The 20,055-nt window shown below is 40.3% G+C and overlaps 6 non-coding genes across 6 annotated transcripts; all 6 read left to right on the forward strand.

Annotated features, from left to right (window-relative positions):
• The first annotated feature begins 8,098 nt into the window (after window positions 1-8,098).
• On the forward strand, window positions 8,099-8,170 carry trnap-ugg. The gene has a single exon. It is a non-coding gene; the product is annotated as a tRNA-Pro (tRNA).
• A 1,485-nt stretch (window positions 8,171-9,655) lies between these two features.
• On the forward strand, window positions 9,656-9,728 carry trnap-ugg. Its single transcript has one exon. It is a non-coding gene; the product is annotated as a tRNA-Pro (tRNA).
• Window positions 9,729-11,206: 1,478 nt separating this feature from the next.
• On the forward strand, window positions 11,207-11,278 carry trnap-cgg. Its single transcript has one exon. It is a non-coding gene; the product is annotated as a tRNA-Pro (tRNA).
• Window positions 11,279-13,227: 1,949 nt separating this feature from the next.
• Window positions 13,228-13,302, forward strand: trnap-ugg. The gene has a single exon. It is a non-coding gene; the product is annotated as a tRNA-Pro (tRNA).
• A 2,517-nt stretch (window positions 13,303-15,819) lies between these two features.
• Window positions 15,820-15,891, forward strand: trnap-ugg. Its single transcript has one exon. It is a non-coding gene; the product is annotated as a tRNA-Pro (tRNA).
• Window positions 15,892-16,393: 502 nt separating this feature from the next.
• trnaq-uug lies at window positions 16,394-16,463 on the forward strand. The gene has a single exon. It is a non-coding gene; the product is annotated as a tRNA-Gln (tRNA).
• Window positions 16,464-20,055: the final 3,592 nt, after the last annotated feature.

Below are 20,055 nucleotides of genomic sequence, written 5' to 3' on the forward strand. Positions count from 1 at the left end.
CCTTCCCCCCCCCCGCTTTTGGGGGTTTTTAAAGCCCTTGGGGGGTTCCCCCCGCCCTTCTTGGGGGGGTTTTTCTTTTCCCTTTTTTAAAAAACAAAAAACCTTTTAAAATTTTGGAGTTTTTCTTCCAAAGGGGGTTTTTTGGGAAAATTTTTCTTTCAAAGGGGCCCAAAAAAAACCCCCCTTTTTTTTTTCCTCCTTTGGGTTTTTTCCCGTTTAGGAGTTTTTCCTTTCCCCTTTTTAGTTTTTGGAAAAAACCCCCGGGGAAAACCGAAATTTTTGGGCCCGCTTCCTTTTCCCTCTTCCAAAAATTTTTTTAAAAAATTTTTTAAAAAAATTAAGCTTCCCCCCTTTTTTCAACCCTTTAAAAAAAACCCAAATTTTTTTTTTGGGGCTTCCCTAGGGAAAATTTTCCCCCAAAAAAAATTTTGGGGTTTAAGAAAGAAAAAGTTTTTTTTTTTTTAAAAAAAATTTGAAATTTTAAAATTTTTGGGGTAAAATTTTTTTGGGTTTTTTTGGCCCGGGGGGAAAAAAAAAAACTTTTTTTCAAAAAAAACTTTTTTTCCGAAAAAAAAGAATTTTTAAACCCCTTTTTTTATTTCAAAAATTTTTTCCTTTTTGAAATCCCCCGGGGTGTTTAAATTTTTGGTTTTAAAACAAATTTTTCCGGGAAAGTCCCCCTTTGGGGAACCCAAATTTTTAAGGGTTTTTATTTTGCGCAAAAAATTTTTTTTGGGAAAACAAAACCCGCCCCTGGAAAAAATTTTTTTAGGGTTTTTTGAAATTTTTTTTTTAAAAAAAAACCCAAACCCCCTTTTTTTTGGGGGTTTTTTTAAAGGTTTTATTTTGTTTTTTCTAAATTCAAATCGCCAAACGCCATTTAAAAAGGGAAATTTTTGGGTTAAGTTCTTTTGGGTTTCCCTTTCCCCCTCCCCCCGCTCTTTTTTAAAATTTTTGGAATAATTTAAAAAGGGGGCTACCCCCTAAATCGCAACCCATGGAAAAAAGGGGGAATTTAAAAAAAATTTTTTTTTCCCCCCCCCTTCACCTCCCCCTTAAATTTAAAGCTTTAAAAGAATTTTTGGTTTTGCCCGGGGGGTTTATTTCCCCTTTAATTTTTCAAAAAATAAAAAAATTTTTTTTAAGAAAAAAAGGGGTTTTTTTCCCCCTTTTGGGGGAATTTTTAAAAAAAAAAATTTTTTGGGAAAAAATAAAAGGGGAAAAAACGGTAAAAAAGGAACTAAGGGTTTTAAATTTCTTTTTTCTGAAAAAAATGGTTTTTTTTTAAAAATTTTTTGAAAATTCTTTTTTAAAAAAAATTCCCGATTTTGGGGAAAAACCCCATTTTTTAAAAAAATTTTGGAAAATTTTTTAAAAAAAAGTTTTTTTGCCCTTTTAACCCCATTTTTGGGAATTAGGGGCTTTTCCCAAATTTAAAAAATTTTGGGGGCCCCCTTAAAAAAGCCCTTGGTTTTGGTTTTTTGGGGAAATTTTGGAACCCCAAACCCGGGGGCAAAAGGTTGCTCCCCGGTTGGTTTTTAAAAGGGGAACCCCCTTTAAGGGGGCCCAAAAAACCCCCCCTCTGTATTTTTAAAGGGCCCCCGGGAAAAACCAAAGACCCCCCCCCTTTTGAAAATTTTTCCCCCCCGCTCCTTGGGGGGAAAACTTCGGGAAATTTTTAAAGCTTTTCCTTTTTTGGGTTCCTGGGTTTTTTTCCCCTTTCTTTAAACAAAAACTTCCAAAAAAAAATTTTTTTAAAAATTTTTTCCCCGTAATTGGGAAAATTTGGCCCTTTTGTAAAAGGGTTTCCCGGGGTTTTTTTTTTGGGTTGGGGTTTTCTTTTGGGGGGAAATTTGGGAAAGGCCCCCTTTTTTCCTGGAAGCTTTTTTGGGTGGCAAAGAAAACCCTTTTCCCCCCCGGGCCCTTTAAAAAAAGGGGGGAAAACGTTTACAAAATTTGGGTTTTTTCGTTTTTGAATTCCAAAATTCCCTTTTCCCCAAAAATTTTGGGGGCCCTTTTAAAAAAAACAAAAATAAATTTTTTTGGGCCCCCCTTGCCTTTTTTGCTGCCCCAAAAAAAGGGGGTTTTTTTCTTTTCGGCGCCCCCAAAAAACCCCCCAAAAAATTCTTTTAAAAAAAACCCTTTTTTTTCCGGGGGAAAAAAAAAAACCTTTGGGTTTTTTTTTAAAAAAAAATCTTTTTTAAAAAAATTGTTTGGGCCCCAATAAAAACCCTTTGGGGAAAAATTTTTTTTTAAAAAACCCCTTTTTTAATTTTAAAAAACAGCCCTTTTTTAAAGGGTTTTGAAATTTTTTTCCCTTTTAAACCTTTAAAAAGGGGGGAATTTAAAAATTTTAAAAACCGAAAATTTTTTAGTATCCCCAAAAAATTTTTTTAAAACCAAATTTAAAAATTTTTTTAAATGCTTTTAAAATTTTTAAAAACCCCGGGAAAAATTTTCCCGGGGGCCCTTTTTAAACCCCACCCGGGATTTTGTTTGCAAAGCCCCCTCGGAAAAATTTTTGTTTTTAAACCTTTGGGGTTTTTTTGTTGAAAATTTCCAGTCCCCCCGTTTTCCCCCCTTTTGTTTCCCAAAAGGGGTTCAAATGTTTTTTTGGGTTCTTTTTAAAGGAATTCTCCTTTCCTTTAAAAAAAAACCCCCCCAAAAAAAGGAACCTTTTCCCCTTTTTGGGCCCCCTTTTCCTTTTAAAGGACTTTTAAAAAGTGTTTTTTCTTAGTTTTTTTTTCGCCAGGAAAAGGGGGAAAATTTTTTTGAAAGAATTTTTCCCAAAAAAAAAAATTTTTTTTAAAAAATTGGAAAAAATTTTGGGTTTTTAAAAAATTTTTTAAGGGAAAAAAATCCCCTTTGGGCCTTAAAGGGGGGGTTTTTTTTGGTTTTTAAAATTTTTATTTTTAAAAAAGGGGGTTTTCCCCCCCCGTTTTTTTTGGTTGTTATTTTTTTTTGAAAATTTAATTACATTTGGAAAAAAATTTTTTAGTTCAGGCTTTTGGGGTTACCCAAAAAATTTTTTGGGTTTTCCCCTTTTAAACCCTGAAAAAATTTAAATTTCCCAAAAAATTTTTTTTGGGGGGGAAAAAAAAATTGCGGCTCCCCCCTAAAACCTGCCCTTTAGGGGGTTTCGGGGGTTTTTTTTTTTACCCCGGGGGGCCCCCCCGTTGGGGGGGGTTTTTTGAAGAGGGCCCCCGGGCCCAAAGGGGAAAAAAATTCCCCAAAAACCCCCTTTAAAAAACCTTTTTTTTAGGGAAAAACCCTTTTTTTTTCCCCAAAAAAAACCGGTTTTTGGGAAAAAAACCCCTTTTTCCCCGGAAATTGAAAAAAAAAAGTTTTTTTGCAAATTTAAAAACGGAAACCCAACCGGGGGAAAAATTTAAGGGGTTTTTTTTTAAATATTTACTTAGGGAAAAAAGGGAAAACCTTTGCCTTAGGGGTTTTTTGGGAGCCCAAAATTTTTTCGGGGGGAAAAAGGGCCCTTTTTCTTTAAAAACCCCGGGTTTTTTTTTTAAAAAAACCGGGGGGTTTAAAGGGGGTTTCCCCGGGGCGGCATTAAAGGAAAACGCAAAGTTTTTCCCCAAAACCCCGGGGGTTCCTTTAATGGTCCAATATTCCCTCTTTTGAAAAATTTTTTTGGGATGAAAGAAAATTTTAAAAAACACCCCCAAAAAAAAAAACCCCTTTTAAAAATAAACAAAAAAAAATATTTTTTTTGTTTTTTTGCCCCCACTTTCCCACTTTTAAATGGGAAAACATTTTGGAAAAAAAAAACCCCAAAAAAAAAAAAAAATTTTTTTTAAAAAATTTTTTTTTTTTTTTTTTTTTTTTTTTTTTTTTTTTTTTTTTTTTTTTTTTTTTTTTTTTTTTTTTTTTTTTTTTTTTTTTTTTTTTTTTTTTTTTTTTTTTTTTTTTTTTTTTTTTTTTTTTTTTTTTTTTTTTTTTTTTTTTTTTTTTTTTTTTTTTTCCCCCCCCCTGGGGTTTTTTTTTTTTTTTTTTTTTTTTTTTTTTTCCCCCCCCCCCCCCCCCCCCCCCCCCCCCCCCCCCCCCCCCCCCCCCCCCCCCCCCCCCCCCCCCCCCCCCCCCCCCCCCCCCCCCCCCCCCCCCCCCCCCCCCCCCCCCCCCCCCCCCCCCCCCCCCCCGGGGGAAAATTTAAAAAAAATTTTTTTTTTTGCGCCCGGGTGGGGGAAAAAAAGGGGTTTTCTGAAACGGAAAAAATTCCAAAAAAAACAAATTTCCTGTTTTGTTTTCTATTTAAAGAATTGATAAAACCCGGAAAACCCTTTAAAAAACATCCGGGGGTTTTATTTTTTGGGGGTTTTTCGGGGGAATTCTGCCGGGGGACCGGGTTTAAAACCCCCCCGTCTTTTGGGTTTGGGTTTTTTTTTCCCTTTTCTGAGAGTGTTCATTTTGGGAAAGTTTCCCTTTTTGCCCTTCCCTCTAAATTTTTTTTCCCAAAGGAACAAAACCCGTCTTTTCCCCGGTTGGGCCCCCCACCAAAATGCCCAAAATTTTCCTCTTCCCAAAAATTTTCGGGTATCGGAAAAAGAAAATTTTCTTTCAAAAAAAATCCTAAAAACCTTAAAACCTTTAAACAAAAACATTAAATTAGTTTTTTTTTTTTTTTTTTTTCCCCCTTTCCCTTTCCTTTTCCCCTTTTTAAAATGGGCACTTGGGGAAAATAAAATTTTGTTTGGCCGGGAAAGGAAGCAGTAAAAATTTCCATTTAGAACTGAATTTTTTCAAAAAAAAAAAAAAAATTTTTTGGGATTAAAGGGGTAGCCTTCCGGCATTTTTTAAAAAAAAGGGTTTAAAGGGGAAAGGGAAATTTAAACCTTTTTAAAAAGTACCCCTTCGATTTGGGCTGGGAAAAAAACCCCAATGATTTCAAGGATCGCTAAGATTTATTTCATCTTTTGGAAATTTTTTTCCTTTTTAACTCTCCGCATTTTGGGAAAGTGGAATTTTTTCTGCAGTTTTTAGAAATTTAATTTCATATGTCAGAAACAAAAAAAAATCCCAAAATTCCTTGCGCCTCGGGAAACCCCGATTTCTTTAGAATTTCCCCCTTCAAAAGCAGAAACACACAATGCAAATTTGGGGGAATAGCAGCCAAACCCGGGAAGCCAGGGGGGTTTGGGCCCGGGTTGTTTCTAGGGAGTTCCGGGTTTGGGGGGGGGGTTTGGGGGAAAACCCAAACCCTCAATTTTTTGACTTTAGGGTTTTAAAATTCCCTTTTAAAAAATTTTAATGAAACCTTCCCGAATTTAGCTCTTTAAATTGGGGGTGGGGGGTCCAAAGAAAAATTTTCCTTTCGCAGCGTTTTTTTACCTGGAATATTGTGCTTCTTCGTTTTTGGGTGGGGAAAAAAATTTCCCAAAAAAAAATCCCCAAAACAACCTTAATTTAAACATTTAAACGTAATTCCGGTTTTTTTTGTTTTTGGCCCCGGTTTCCCCTTTTGAATGGGGGCTGGGATATTTTTGAAAAGGGAAAAAATTTTTTCGCCGGAAGGTAAAAATTTTTTTTGGTGGAATTTTTTGGGGGTTAAAAAATTTTTTCAATGAAATTAAAATCCTTCCGGGTTTTCCTTAAACCCGGGAAGGCGAAAAAGCGCCGTTTTTAAAGGCCCCCCCGTTTGGGGTGGAAAAAAACCCCGATTTTAAAAGAAATTTTTTCATGTTGTAAAAAAACTTTTTAATAACCTGCCACAAATTGGGAAATTACTGGTTTTTAAAAATTTTGTGTTTCCAAAAAAAAAAAAAAAATCTTCGCCCTGAGAAGCCCTTTATTTTTTTTGAAATTTTCCCAGAAAAGCGAAAAAAAAAAATTTCAAAACCCTTTTGCCAGGAAAAAACCAAAAAAAGGGGGGGAAAAAGGGGGGATTTTTTCTTGGGGGGGGGTTCAAAGGGGGCCCCTTTTTTTTGCCTTTTTATTTCCTCCCGGGGGGAACCCCGAAGTTCTGTGGTTAAAAAAATTTTCTCCCCTTCCTTCCAGATGGTGGGAAACCCCCCTTCGGGACAATTAAAGGGCCCCCCTTCTGCCTTTTTGGGGGTTTTCCAAAAAATTTTTTTTTGGGAAAAAGCCAAAAAAAAAAACCTTCCTGGAATAGAAAAAGCTTTTTTTTCCCCCCCCTGCTTGGGCTTTGGGGGTTTTGCGGGTGAAATTCCCCAAAGGAAGCAAATTTTTATGGGGTTTTTTTTCATTTTAACCCCCTTGGGAAAAAAAATTTTAAAAGTTTAAAAACATCGGTCGGCCCCCCTTGATGTTGGGGGTTGGGGAGATTCCCAAAATTTTAAATCCGTAAACCCCCCCTTTTTTTTTCTTTTCTTTTTTAAATTTTTGGTGTTTAAGAACCTTCCCCCATTTCTTTAAACAAAGCAAAAAAAGGAAGAAATATTATCCGTGGTGGGTTCCCTTTTCCCGTGCTTCCCTTCGCTTTTAAAAATTTTTTGCATTCTGAAAGAGAAAAATTTAACACCCAAAAAAAAAAAAACCCCTTAACCATTTTTGCAGGAAAAAAAAATTACTTTGTTGGGTTTTTTTTTTTCCCGGTTGCTTTAGCTTAGGGGCAGGGGATTTTTTAAAAAAAAAAGTTTTTTAGGGGGGAAAAAAAAAATTTTTTTAGGGTAATTTTGTGGGTTTAAAAAAAAAACCCTTTTTAACGGTTGGGGGGAATGATTCGGGGATTTGCTTTAAAGCTTCGGTTAAGGCGAAAAATTCTAACATAGACTTTCAGAAGAGTACCCCTTCGAATTTGGGCTGAAATATAAACCTCAATGAGTTTCAAGGATCCCGCTAGATTTATTTCATGCGTTAGTCTGAAATGTTTCTTTCGAATTTAACTCTGCCAGCATTTGGAATGTGGAATTGATTTTCTGCAGTTTTCAGAACATTTAATTGTCACGTATATCCAGAAACAAAAAGAATCCAAAGTTCCTACCCTATGAGAAGCCCTTGATTTCTTTAGAAGTGCATTCCTTCGAAAATTTTTAGCTTAGAAACACACAATGCAAATCTTGTGGCAATAGCAGCCAAACTACCTAGGAGGAATGCCAAAAAGCGCGGCGCTCAACCCGACTTGTTGGTCTATGGGGTATGATTCTACTTTGGAGTGCGAGAGGTCCCAGGTTCAAATCCCGGACAAGCCCGTCTTACTTGCTTCGTTTGCGATTCATATCTGAGAGTGTTTAAAGTTACGTTTTAGAGATAGTTTCCAATGATAACCATTCCCGTATGGTTTCAGTCTACTTGATGATTAGGCAAAGCAATGGAGCGAGATACAGCAACTGATAAATGTTCATCCACGTTGCCGTCAAGCGTTTCTTTCACCAGTGCGTGTCAATATCTGCACTGCTTCTTACAGAAATATTTTGGCTTGCACGTCGGTGAAAAGAGAACTTGCTGACCCTAAACACCCTAAAATACCTGACCAACACAACCATTAAGCCATTTAAGACATGGAAACGAACTGATATATACCTGTTGTTGTTGTTTGCTTCTTCTGGCGCTCCGTCAGCTGCTTCGCACTTTCAGCAATGAGGAAACAGCTGGTGATCATTCTTGAAAGAAGTAAAGCTTTTAGTATGCGGCCAGGAAAGGAAGCAGTAAAGAATTTCCATTTGGAACTGAATTTTTGTCAGGTGTAAATAAAACAAATTCACTTTTCAACTGAAGGATTGAGAGAATGCAGCCTTACGGGCTTTTGCCTTAAAGCGGTTAAGGCGAAAGGAATTCTAACGCCCGTTTCAGAAGAGTACCCTTCAGATTTGGGCTGGAAATAAACCTCAATGAGTTTCAAGGATCCGCTAAGATTTATTTCATGCGTTAGTCTGAAATGTTTCTTCTGCTTAATTTACAACTCTGCCAGCATTTGGAATGTGGAATTGATTTTCTGCAGTTTTCAGAACATTTAATTGTCGCATTATGTCAGAAACAAAAGAATCCAAAGTTCCTTGCGCCTCTGAGAAGCCCTTGATTTCTTTAGAATTACATTCCTTGAGAAATTTTGCTTTGAAACACACAATGAAAATCTGGCGGCAATACCAGCCATACTGCCTAGGAGAATGCCAAGAGTAGGCGCTCAGCCGGCTTGTTGGTCTAGGGGTATGATTCTCGCTTTGGGTGCGAGAGGTCCCGGGTTCAAAATCCGGACAAGCCCGTCTTTGCTTGATCCTTTGCAGTTTGCCTCTTCCGGAAATGGTGGGAATCCCCCCATGAAGCTTCTGAATGGCTTAAGAAAGACGTTGCTCCCACGTCTCGCCTACCAGATGCAGCTGAGAAGAAAACGCACCCGTTCAAAAGCGACAACCTTAAAGGAGCTCCTCTTCCCATTGCTGCCTTTCCTGGTAGGGTTCTTCCTAAAGAACGCTTTTCCTTGGTGAAACGGCACAAAGCGATTCCTTACCTGGAATGATTGAAAATAGCTTCATCTGTTCTTCTTGCCGCTGCTGCCTAGAACTTGAAGGAAAACTTTGGCGATTATTGCTGAAAGCAGTGTAAAGCTTCACACAAAGGAAGACAATTCTCTGATGGGATAATTGATTTCTACTTTCAGCGGTCCAATTCCAGAGGTAAAACATCCGTCTGAACCTTAAGTTTTAAAACACTGCCGGTCAGGCCCCCCTCGATGTTGGCTTGTTGGTCTAGGGGTATGATTCTCCTTGGGTGCGAGAGGTCCAGGGTTCAAATCCCGGACAAGCCCGTCTTACTTCCTTCGTTTGCGATTCATATCTGAGAGTGTTTCAGTTACGTTTTAGAGATAGTTTCCAATGCTAACCATTCCACGCATCCGTTCCAGTCTACTTGATGATTAGGCAGAGCAATGGAACGAGATACAGCAACTGATCAATGTTCATCCCGCTGCCGTCGGCGTTCCTTTCACCAGTACGTGCCAATATCTGCACTGCTTCTTACAGAAATATTTTGGCTTGCATGTCGGTAGAAAAGAGAACTTGCTGACACTAAACACCCTAAAATACCTGACCAACACAACCATTAAGCCATTTAAGACATGGAAACGAACTGATATATATCTATTGTTGTTGTTTTCTTCTTCTTGCCGCTCCTTCAGCTGCTTCCGCACTTTCAGCAATTAGGGAACAGCTGGTGATCATTTCTTGAAAGAAGTAAAGCTTTTAGGTATGCGGCCAGGAAAGGAAGCAGTAAAAATTTCCATTTAGAACTGAATTTTTGTCAGGTGTAAATAAAACAAATTCACTTTTCAACTGAAGGATTGAGAGAATGCAGCCTTCGGGCATTTGCTTTAAAGCGGTTAAGGCGAAGGAATTCTAACGCCGTTTCAGAAGAGTACCCCTTCAGATTTGGGCTGGAAATAAACCTCAATGAGTTTCAAGGATCCGCTAAGATTTATTTCATGCGTTAGTCTGAAATGTTTCTTTGCGCTTAATTTCGCAACTCTGCCAGCATTTGGAATGTGGAATTGATTTTCTGCAGTTTTCAGAACATTTAATTATCACGTATGTCAGAAACAAAAGAATCCAAAGTTCCTTGCGCCTCTGAGAAGCCCTTGATTTCTTTAGAAGTGCATTCCTTCGAAAATTTTGCTTAGAAACACACAATGCAAATCTTGCGGCAATAGCAGCCAAACTGCCTAGGAGAATGCCAAAAAAGCGCGCGCTCAGCCGACTTGTTGGTCTAGGGGTATGATTCTCGCTTTGGGTGCGAGAGGTCCCGGGTTCAAATCCCGGACAAGCCCGTCTTACTTGCTTCGTTTGCGATTCATATCTGAGAGTGTTTAAGTTACGTTTTAGAGATAGTTTCCAATGATAACCATTCCGCGTATCGTTCCAGTCTACTTGATGATTAGGCAAAGCAATGGAACGAGATACAGCAACTGATAAATGTTCATCCCGTTGCCGTCAGCGTTTCTTTCACCAGTGCGTGTCAATATCTGCACTGCTTCTTACAGAAATATTTTGGCTTGCATGTCGGTAGAAAAGAGAACTTGCTGACCCTAAACACCTAAAATACCTGACCAACACAACCATTAAGCCATTTAAGACATGGAAACGAACTGATATATACCTGTTGTTGTTGTTTGCTTCTTCTGGCCGCTCCGTCAGCTGCTTCCGCACTTTCAGCAATGAGGAAACAGCTGGTGATCATTCTTGAAAGAAGTAAAGCTTTTCGTATGCGGCCAGGAAAGGAAGCAGTAAAGAATTTCCATTTGGAACTGAATTTTTGTCAGGTGTAAATAAAACAAATTCACTTTTCAACTGAAGGATTGAGAGAATGCAGCCTTACGGGCTTTTGCCTTAAAGCTTGGTTAAGGCGAAAGGAATTCTAACGCCGTTTCAGAAGAGTACCCCTTCAGATTTGGGCTGGAAATAAACCTCAATGAGTTTCAAGGATCCGCTAAGATTTATTTCATGCGTTAGTCTGAAATGTTTCTTTCGCTTAATTTCGCAACTCTGCCAGCATTTGGAATGTGGAATTGATTTTCTGCAGTTTTCAGAACATTTAATTGTCACGTATGTCGAAACAAAAAGAATCCAAAGTTCCTTGCGCCTCTGAGAAGCCCTTGATTTCTTTAGAAGTACATTCCTTGAGAAATTTTGCTTTGAAACACACAATGCAAATCTTGCGGCAATAGCAGCCATACTGCCTAGGAGAATGCCAAAAGCGCGCTCAGCGGCTTGTTGGTCTAGGGTATGATTCTCGCTTTGGGTGCGAGAGGTCCGGTTCAAATCCCGGACAAGCCCTCCGTCTTTGCTTGATCCTTTGCAGTTTGCCTCTTCCGGAAATGGTGGGAATCCCCATGAAGCTTCTGAATGGCTTAAGAAAGACGTTGCTCCCGTCAAGCTTACCAGATGCAGCTGAGAAGAAAGCGCACCCGTTCAAAGCGACAACCTTAAAGGCGCTCCTCTTCCCATTGCTGCCTTTCCTGGTAGGGTTCTTCCTAAAGAACCGCTTTTCCTTGGGTGAAGCGGCACAAAACGATTCCTTACCTGGAATGATTGAAAATAGCTTCATCTGTTCTTCTTGCGCTGCTGCCTAGAACTTGAAGGAAAACTTTGGCGATTTTTGCTGAAAGCAGTGTAAAGCTTCACACAAAGGAAGACAATTCTCTGATGGGATAATTGATTTCTACTTTCAGCGGTCCAATTCAGAGGTAAAACATCCGTCACGAACCTTAAGTTTTAAAACACTGCGGTCAGGCCCGCAGCTCGATGTTGGCTTGTTGGTCTAGGGGTATGATTCTCGCTTCGGGTGCGAGAGGTCCCGGGTTCAAATCCCGGACAAGCCCGTCTTACTTTCTTCGTTTGCGATTCATATCTGAGAGTGTTTCAGTTACGTTTTAGAGATAGTTTCCAATGCTAACCATTCCACGTGCCGTTCCAGTCTACTTGATGATTAGGCAGAGCAATGGAGCGAGATACAGCAACTGATCAATGTTCATCCCGCTGCCGTCGGCGTTCCTTTCACCAGTACGTGCCAATATCTGCACTGCTTCTTACAGAAATATTTTGGCTTGCATGTCGGTAGAAAAGAGAACTTGCTGACACTAAACACCCTAAAATACCTGACCAACACAACCATTAAGCCATTTAAGACATGGAAACGAACTGATATATATCTATTGTTGTTGTTTTCTTCTTCTTGCCGCTCCTTCAGCTGCTTCCGCACTTTCAGCAATTAGGGAACAGCTGGTGATCATTTCTTGAAAGAAGTAAAGCTTTTTCGTATGCGGCCAGGAAAGGAAGCAGTAAAGAATTTCCATTTAGAACTGAATTTTTGTCAGGTGTAAATAAAACAAATTCACTTTTCAACTGAAGGATTGAGAGAATGCAGCCTTCGGGCATTTGCTTTAAAGCGGTTAAGGCGAAAGGAATTCTAACGCCGTTTCAGAAGAGTACCCCTTCAGATTTGGGCTGGAAATAAACCTCAATGAGTTTCAAGGATCCGCTAAGATTTATTTCATGCGTTAGTCTGAAATGTTTCTTTGCGCTTAATTTCGCAACTCTGCCAGCATTTGGAATGTGGAATTGATTTTCTGCAGTTTTCAGAACATTTAATTGTCACGTATGTCAGAAACAAAAAGAATCCAAAGTTCCTTGCGCCTCTGAGAAGCCCTTGATTTCTTTAGAAGTGCATTCCTTCGAAAATTTTGCTTAGAAACACACAATGCAAATCTTGCGGCAATAGCAGCCAAACTGCCTAGGAGAATGCCAAAAGCAGCGCTCAGCGGCTTGTTGGTCTAGGGGTATGATTCTCGCTTTGGGTGCGAGAGGCCCAGGTTTCAAATCCGGACAAGCCCGTCTTACTTGCTTCGTTTGCGATTCATATCTGAGAGTGTTTAAGTTACGTTTTAGAGATAGTTTCCAATGATAACCATTCCACGTATCGTTCCAGTCTACTTGATGATTAGGCAAAGCAATGGAGCGAGATACAGCAACTGATAAATGTTCATCCCGTTGCCGTCAGCGTTTCTTTCACCAGTGCGTGTCAATATCTGCACTGCTTCTTACAGAAATATTTTGGCTTGCATGTCGGTAGAAAAGAGAACTTGCTGACCCTAAACACCCTAAAATACCTGACCAACACAACCATTAAGCCATTTAAGACATGGAAACGAACTGATATATACCTGTTGTTGTTGTTTGCTTCTTCTGGCGCTCCGTCAGCTGCTTCCGCACTTTCAGCAATGAGGAAACAGCTGGTGATCATTTCTTGAAAGAAGTAAAGCTTTTCGTATGCGGCCAGGAAAGGAAGCAGTAAAGAATTTCCATTTGGAACTGAATTTTTGTCAGGTGTAAATAAAACAAATTCACTTTTCAACTGAAGGATTGAGAGAATGCAGCCTTCGGGTTTTGCCTTAAAGCGGTTAAGGCGAAAGGAATTCTAACGCCGTTTCAGAAGAGTACCCCTTCAGATTTGGGCTGGAAATAAACCTCAATGAGTTTCAAGGATCCGCTAAGATTTATTTCATGCGTTAGTCTGAAATGTTTCTTTGCGCTTAATTTCGCAACTCTGCCAGCATTTGGAATGTGGAATTGATTTTCTGCAGTTTTCAGAACATTTAATTGTCACGTATGTCAGAAACAAAAAGAATCCAAAGTTCCTTGCGCCTCTGAGAAGCCCTTGATTTCTTTAGAAGTACATTCCTTCGAGAAATTTTGCTTTGAAACACACAATGCAAATCTTGCGGCAATAGCAGCCATACTGCCTAGGAGAATGCCAAGAAGCGCGCTCAGCGGCTTGTTAGGAGTCTAGGGGTATGATTCTCGCTTTGGGTGCGAGAGGTCCCGGGTTCAAATCCCGGACAAGCCCGTCTTTGCTTGATCCTTTGCAGTTTGCCTCTTCCGGGCAAAGAAATGGTGGGAATCCCCATGAAGCTTCTGAATGGCTTAAGAAAGCAACGTTGCTCCCGTCTCGATGAGAATTAAAATTTACCAGATGCAGCTGAGAAGAAAATTCTCGCGCACCCGTTCAAAAGCGACAACCTTAAAGGAGCTCCTCTTCCCATTGCTGCCTTTCCTGGTAGGGTTCTTCCTAAAGAACCGCTTTTCCTTGGTGAAAGCGGCACAAAACGATTCCTTACCTGGAATGATTGAAAATAGCTTCATCTGTTCTTCTTGCCGCTGCTGCCTAGAACTTGAAGGAAAACTTTGGCGATTTTTGCTGAAAGCAGTGTAAAGCTTCACACAAAGGAAGACAATTCTCTGATGGGATAATTGATTTCTACTTTCAGCGGTCCAATTCCAGAGGTAAAACATCCGTATGAACCTTAAGTTTTAAAACACTGCCGGTCAGGCCCCGCAGCTCGATGTTGGCTTGTTGGTCTAGGGGTATGATTCTCGCCGGTGCGAGAGGTCCGGTTCAAATCCCGGACAAGCCCGTCTTACTTTCTTCGTTTGCGATTCATATCTGAGAGTGTTTCAGTTACGTTTTAGAGATAGTTTCCAATGCTAACCATTCCACGTGCCGTTCCAGTCTACTTGATGATTAGGCAGAGCAATGGAGCGAGATACAGCAACTGATCAATGTTCATCCCGCTGCCGTCGGCGTTCCTTTCACCAGTACGTGCCAATATCTGCACTGCTTCTTACAGAAATATTTTGGCTTGCATGTCGGTAGAAAAGAGAACTTGCTGACACTAAACACCCTAAAATACCTGACCAACACAACCATTAAGCCATTTAAGACATGGAAACGAACTGATATATATCTATTGTTGTTGTTTTCTTCTTCTTGCCGCTCCTTCAGCTGCTTCCGCACTTTCAGCAATTAGGGAACAGCTGGTGATCATTTCTTGAAAGAAGTAAAGCTTTTAGTATGCGGCCAGGAAAGGAAGCAGTAAAGAATTTCCATTTAGAACTGAATTTTTGTCAGGTGTAAATAAAACAAATTCACTTTTCAACTGAAGGATTGAGAGAATGCAGCCTTCGGGCATTTGCTTTAAAGCGGTTAAGGCGAAAGGAATTCTAACGCCGTTTCAGAAGAGTACCCCTTCAGATTTGGGCTGGAAATAAACCTCAATGAGTTTCAAGGATCCGCTAAGATTTATTTCATGCGTTAGTCTGAAATGTTTCTTTGCGCTTAATTTCGCAACTCTGCCAGCATTTGGAATGTGGAATTGATTTTCTGCAGTTTTCAGAACATTTAATTGTCACGTATGTCAGAAACAAAAGAATCCAAAGTTCCTTGCGCCTCTGAGAAGCCCTTGATTTCTTTAGAAGTGCATTCCTTCGAAAATTTTGCTTAGAAACACACAATGCAAATCTTGCGGCAATAGCAGCCAAACTGCCTAGGAGAATGCCAAAAAACGCTCAGCCGGCTTGTTGGTCTAGGGTATGATTCTCGCTTTGGGTGCGAGAGGTCCCGGTTCAAATCCCGGACAAGCCCGTCTTACTTGCCGTTTGCGATTCATATCTGAGAGTGTTTAAGTTACGTTTTAGAGATAGTTTCCAATGATAACCATTCCACGTATCGTTCCAGTCTACTTGATGATTAGGCAAAGCAATGGAACGAGATACAGCAACTGATAAATGTTCATCCCGTTGCGTCAGCGTTTCTTTCACCAGTGCGTGTCAATATCTGCACTGCTTCTTACAGAAATATTTTGGCTTGCATGTCGGTAGAAAAGAGAACTTGCTGACCCTAAACACCCTAAAATACCTGACCAACACAACCATTAAGCCATTTAAGACATGGAAACGAACTGATATATACCTGTTGTTGTTGTTTGCTTCTTCTGGCCGCTCCGTCAGCTGCTTCCGCACTTTCAGCAATGAGGAAACAGCTGGTGATCATTCTTGAAAGAAGTAAAGCTGTTTGTATGCGGCCAGGAAAGGAAGCAGTAAAGAATTTCCATTTGGAACTGAATTTTTGTCAGGTGTAAATAAAACAAATTCACTTTTCAACTGAAGGATTGAGAGAATGCAGCCTTCGGGTTTTGCCTTAAAGCTTCGGTTAAGGCGAAAGGAATTCTAACGCCGTTTCAGAAGAGTACCCCTTCAGATTTGGGCTGGAAATAAACCTCAATGAGTTTCAAGGATCCGCTAAGATTTATTTCATGCGTTAGTCTGAAATGTTTCTTTGCGCTTAATTTCGCAACTCTGCCAGCATTTGGAATGTGGAATTGATTTTCTGCAGTTTTCAGAACATTTAATTGTCACGTATGTCAGAAACAAAAAGAATCCAAAGTTCCTTGCGCCTCTGAGAAGCCCTTGATTTCTTTAGAAGTACATTCCTTCGAGAAATTTTGCTTTGAAACACACAATGCAAATCTTGCGGCAATAGCAGCCATACTGCCTAGGAGAATGCCAAGAAGGCGCGCGCTCAGCCGGCTTGTTGGTCTAGGGGTATGATTCTCGCTTTGGGTGCGAGAGGTCCCGGGTTCAAATCCCGGACAAGCCCGTCTTTGCTTGATCCTTTGCAGTTTGCCTCTTCCGGAAATGGTGGGAATCCCCCCATGAAGCTTCTGAATGGCTTAAGAAAGACCTTGCTCGACGTTCCAGCTTACCAGATGCAGCTGAGAAGCAAGCGCACCCGTTCAAAAGCGACAACCTTAAAGGAGCTCCTCTTCCATTGCTGCCTTTCCTGGTAGGGTTCTTCCTAAAGAACCGCTTTTCCTTGGTAGAAAAGAGAACGGCACAAAACGCGATTCCTTACCTGGAATGATTGAAAATAGCTTCATCTGTTCTTCTTGCTCCGCTGCTGCCTAGAACTTGAAGGAAAACTTTGGCGATTTTTGCTGAAAGCAGTGTAAAGCTTCACACAAAGGAAGACAATTCTCTGATGGGATAATTGATTTCTACTTTCAGCGGTCCAATTCCAGAGGTAAAACATCCGTCACGTATGTCAGAACCTTAAGTTTTAAAACACTGCCGGTCAGGCAAATCCCCGCCAGCTCGATGTTGGCTTGTTGGTCTAGGGGTATGATTCTCGCTTTGTGCGAGAGGTCCCGGGTTCAAATCCCGGACAAGCCCGTCTTACTTTCTTCGTTTGCGATTCATATCTGAGAGTGTTTCAGTTACGTTTTAGAGATAGTTTCCAATGCTAACCATTCCACGTATCGTTCCAGTCTACTTGATGATTAGGCAAAGCAATGGAACGAGATACAGCAACTGATAAATGTTCATCCCGTTGCCGTCGGCGTTTCTTTCACCAGTACGTGTCAATATCTGCACTGCTTCTTACAGAAATATTTTGGCTTGCATGTCGGTAGAAAAGAGAACTTGCTGACCCTAAACACCCTAAAATACCTGACCAACACAACCATTAAGCCATTTAAGACATGGAAACGAACTGATATATACCTGTTGTTGTTGTTTGCTTCTTCTGGCGCTCCGTCAGCTGCTTCCGCACTTTCAGCAATTGAGGAACAGCTGGTGATACATTCTTGAAAGAAGTAAAGCTTTCAGTATGCGGCCAGGAAAGGAAGCAGTAAAGAATTTCCATTTAGAACTGAATTTTTGTCAGGTGTAAATAAAACAAATTCACTTTTCAACTGAAGGATTGAGAGAATGCAGCCTTCCGGGCATTTGCTTTAAAGCGGTTAAGGCGAAAGGAATTCTAACGCCGTTTCAGAAGAGTACCCCTTCAGATTTGGGCTGGAAATAAACCTCAATGAGTTTCAAGGATCCGCTAAGATTTATTTCATGCGTTAGTCTGAAATGTTTCTTTGCGCTTAATTTCGCAACTCTGCCAGCATTTGGAATGTGGAATTGATTTTCTGCAGTTTTCAGAACATTTAATTGTCACGTATGTCAGAAACAAAAGAATCCAAAGTTCCTTGCGCCTATGAGAAGCCCTTGATTTCTTTAGAAGTGCATTCCTTCGAAAATTTTGCTTAGAAACACACAATGCAAATCTTGCGGCAATAGCAGCCAAACTGCCTAGGAGAATGCCAAAAAAGCGCGCGCTCAGCCGCTTGTTGGTCTAGGGGTATGATTCTCGCTTTGGGTGCGAGAGGTCCCGGTTCAAATCCCGGACAAGCCCGTCTTACTTGCTTCGTTTGCGATTCATATCTGAGAGTGTTTAAGTTACGTTTTAGAGATAGTTTCCAATGATAACCATTCCACGTATCGTTCCAGTCTACTTGATGATTAGGCAAAGCAATGGAACGAGATACAGCAACTGATAAATGTTCATCCCGTTGCCGTCAGCGTTTCTTTCACCAGTACGTGTCAATATCTGCACTGCTTCTTACAGAAATATTTTGGCTTGCATGTCGGTAGAAAAGAGAACTTGCTGACCCTAAACACCCTAAAATACCTGACCAACACAACCATTAAGCCATTTAAGACATGGAAACGAACTGATATATACCTGTTGTTGTTGTTTGCTTCTTCTGGCGCTCCGTCAGCTGCTTCCGCACTTTCAGCAATGAGGAAACAGCTGGTGATCATTTCTTGAAAGAAGTAAAGCTTTTTAGTATGCGGCCAGGAAAGGAAGCAGTAAAAATTTCCATTTGGAACTGAATTTTTGTCAGGTGTAAATAAAACAAATTCACTTTTCAACTGAAGGATTGAGAGAATGCAGCCTTCGGGTTTTGCCTTAAAGCGGTTAAGGCGAAAGGAATTCTAACGCCGTTTCAGAAGAGTACCCCTTCAGATTTGGGCTGGAAATAAACCTCAATGAGTTTCAAGGATCCGCTAAGATTTATTTCATGCGTTAGTCTGAAATGTTTCTTTTCGCTTAATTTCGCAACTCTGCCAGCATTTGGAATGTGGAATTGATTTTCTGCAGTTTTCAGAACATTTAATTGTCACGTATGTCAGAAACAAAAGAATCCAAAGTTCCTTGCGCCTCTGAGAAGCCCTTGATTTCTTTAGAAGTACATTCCTTGAGAAATTTTGCTTTGAAACACACAATGCAAATCTTGCGCAATAGCAGCCATACTGCCTAGGAGAATGCCAAAAGGAATGTTAAAAATAGCTTCATCTGTTCCCTGCTCCCCTAGAACTTGAAGGAAAACGGCGATTTTGCAAAAGCAGTGTAAATTTCACAAAAGGAAGACAATTTTTGATGGGATAATTGATTTCTATTTTGCGGCCCAATTCAGAGGAAAACACCCGTCGAACCTTAGTTTTAAAACACTGCGGTCAAACCCCCCCTCGAGTTGGCTTTTGGTCGGGGTATGATTCTCCCCGGTGGGGAGGTCGGGTTCAAATCCGGAAACCCGTCTTACTTTCTTCGTTTGGGTTCATATCTGAGAGTGTTTTGAATGGTTTCAATCTAACCATTCACGTCGCAGTCTACTTGTGATTAGGGAGCAATGGAACGAGATACAACAACTGATCAATGTTCATCCCTGCGTGGGTTCCTTTCACCAGTAGTTTTGCCGCTTCTTAAAATATTTTGGGCATTGGTAAAAAGGAACCCTGACCTAAACACCCCAAAAAACCAAACACAACCATTAACCATTTAAACATGGAAACGAACGATTTCTATTGTTGTTGTTTTCTTCTTCTTGCCGCTCCCTTTAGCTGCTTCCCCCCACAATTGGGAACAGCTGGTGATTTTCGAAAAAAGTAAACCCGTATGCGGCCGGAAAAGGGAAACAGTAAAAATTTCCATTTAGAACTAATTTTTTTCAGGTTAAATAAACAAAATTTCCCTTTTCCCCAAGGTTGGGGAATGCGCCCTTCCCGGGGGTTTGCTTTAAAGCGGTTAGGCGAAAGGGAAATTTTAGCCCCTTTCAGAAAGTACCCCTTGTTTGGGCTGGGAAAAAAACCTCAATGAGTTTCAAAGGGTCGCAAAATTTATTTTTGGGTTTGTCTGGAAATGTTTTTTTTCGCTTTTCCCAATCTCCAGCATTTGGAATGTAATTGATTTTCTGCAGTTTTCAGAACATTTAATTTCCGTATGTCAGAAACAAAAAAATCCAAAAATTCCTTGGCCCCAGAAACCCTTGATTTCTTTAAAATGCATTCCGAAAATTTTTCTTGAAACACACAATGCAAATCTTGGGCTACAGCCCAAAATGCCTGGAGAATTTACCAAAAGGGGCCGCCCCCCCTTTTGGGCTAGAGGGATATTCTCGCTTTGGGTGCGAGGTCCCCGGGGTTTAAATCGGACAAGCCGTCTTACTTGCGTTTCGATTCATACGAGTGTTTAATTCGTTTTAGAGATAGTTTCCAATAAACCCTTCCCGTTCGTTCCGTCTCTTTTGAAGGGAAACTGGGGCAGATACCAAAAAGATAAATGTTCATCCCCTTGCGTCGCGTTTCTTTCACCAGTCGTGTCAATATCTGCCCGCTTCCAAATATTTTGGGTTGCTGCCCGGGAGAAAAAAAACTTGCTGACCTAAAACCTAAAAAACCCCAACACAACCATTAAACCTTTAAAAACATGGGAAAAAAACGAAAATACCTTTTTTGTTGTTTGCTTCTTCTGGCCTCCGTCGCTGTTCCACTTTTAGCAATGAGGGGAAAAAAACTGGTGATCATTTCTTGAAAAGTAAAACCTTCCCGGGCCGGGGAAGGAAACGTAAAAATTTCCATTTTGGGAAATGAATTTTTTTGGGTTAAAAAACCCCCAAAATTTTTAAAACAAAAATTTTTTTTCCCAAAACTT

This window comes from Polypterus senegalus, unplaced genomic scaffold (assembly GCF_016835505.1).
Source record: "Polypterus senegalus isolate Bchr_013 unplaced genomic scaffold, ASM1683550v1 scaffold_4297, whole genome shotgun sequence".
Taxonomy (NCBI): domain Eukaryota; kingdom Metazoa; phylum Chordata; class Cladistia; order Polypteriformes; family Polypteridae; genus Polypterus; species Polypterus senegalus.